Source organism: Octodon degus, unplaced genomic scaffold (genome assembly GCF_000260255.1).
Source record: "Octodon degus isolate 3935 unplaced genomic scaffold, OctDeg1.0 scaffold00107, whole genome shotgun sequence".
Classification (NCBI taxonomy): domain Eukaryota; kingdom Metazoa; phylum Chordata; class Mammalia; order Rodentia; family Octodontidae; genus Octodon; species Octodon degus.
The window spans coordinates 2,363,926-2,365,136 of NW_004524683.1; positions in this window are offsets into that span (position 1 = coordinate 2,363,926).

The window sequence follows — 1,211 nt, forward strand, 5'->3', positions numbered from 1 at the left end:
TCCAATCTAGTAGTGAGATCCTGAACACCCTGTAGACTCTTCCCTAAAAATAAGAAAAATAAATATATAGATAAATAAAAATAAAACAAATTACCTTGAAAAAGCCAAAAATGATCACCAACGCAATCCCTTATAGGAAAGCCCTTGTTCAGTATTTGTGCCCGCCTGCTACATTACTTGCTTTCCCATTTGATCGTGAGTTAATCAATTTTACCTGAACAATTGTACTCATACTCTTACTGGTTGACCACAATTTTGTCCCACCTCACGCCCACCTTGTGAGTTCCCTTGTTTTCTACCTTGGACTCACCTTTTATCATGGATTCGCTCTATAAAAATCCCTAGATATGGCAGGGTCCTTGGCAACTCACTTGGGTCCACCTTTTGTCCTTCTCTTGGACAGCTTTCTTTCCCTCAAAAAAGATAGTCTACTCTTAACCTCCATTGTTACTACAATTAATTCTTCGATTTTAGAGAACACAAACTAGTCCCAGATATCTTTCAGGTTGGGAGTTTCTCTCTCCTATTAGAAACACCAATAAATGTAATGTTGAACATGTCTGATTTGAACTATTCAGATGGAAATAGATGCTCAGCAGGCAAGTGGGTAAACTAATTTGGAGCTCAGGAAAATAAGTACAGCTAGTATTGCAAGTTGGGGTTCATAGTTGGTAGCTGAAGACATGGGAGACAGACATTTTTTAAAAATTGTATTTATTTCTCGATAATTTTATTGAGAAACAAATATCAATGAGACAGTTTCAAATCAAATTGGTAGGACAGTTTCAATAATTAATACATTGCATACATTCTTCCTAGTGGTTAATTGCTGTACAAGATGTGGACATGATATTCTTTTAACAAACACCATTAGAACAAATCCCTCTATTGATTAAGAGAATGTAACTATATATCTATCCTAAGCACTTTGAATACACAGATACAAAATAGACATTTATCTGTATCCCCTTTTTTGTTAAGTTCCGTTATTTGAATATTATAGGTGTGTAAACTCAGCAAAATATTCTAAAAGAGTCCAGTAGCTCATAGTAGTATTGAGTCTTCCCTTGACTGGCCATGTCAGAAATTGTTGACCTGAGTCCCCCATAGCTAAACATAACAGCATGACTTTACTTCTTATACTTCGTCTTTATACTTTTCTGCTGGATGGTTAAGACCAAGGTAAAGCAGGACCTATGCAACAAGAGTTG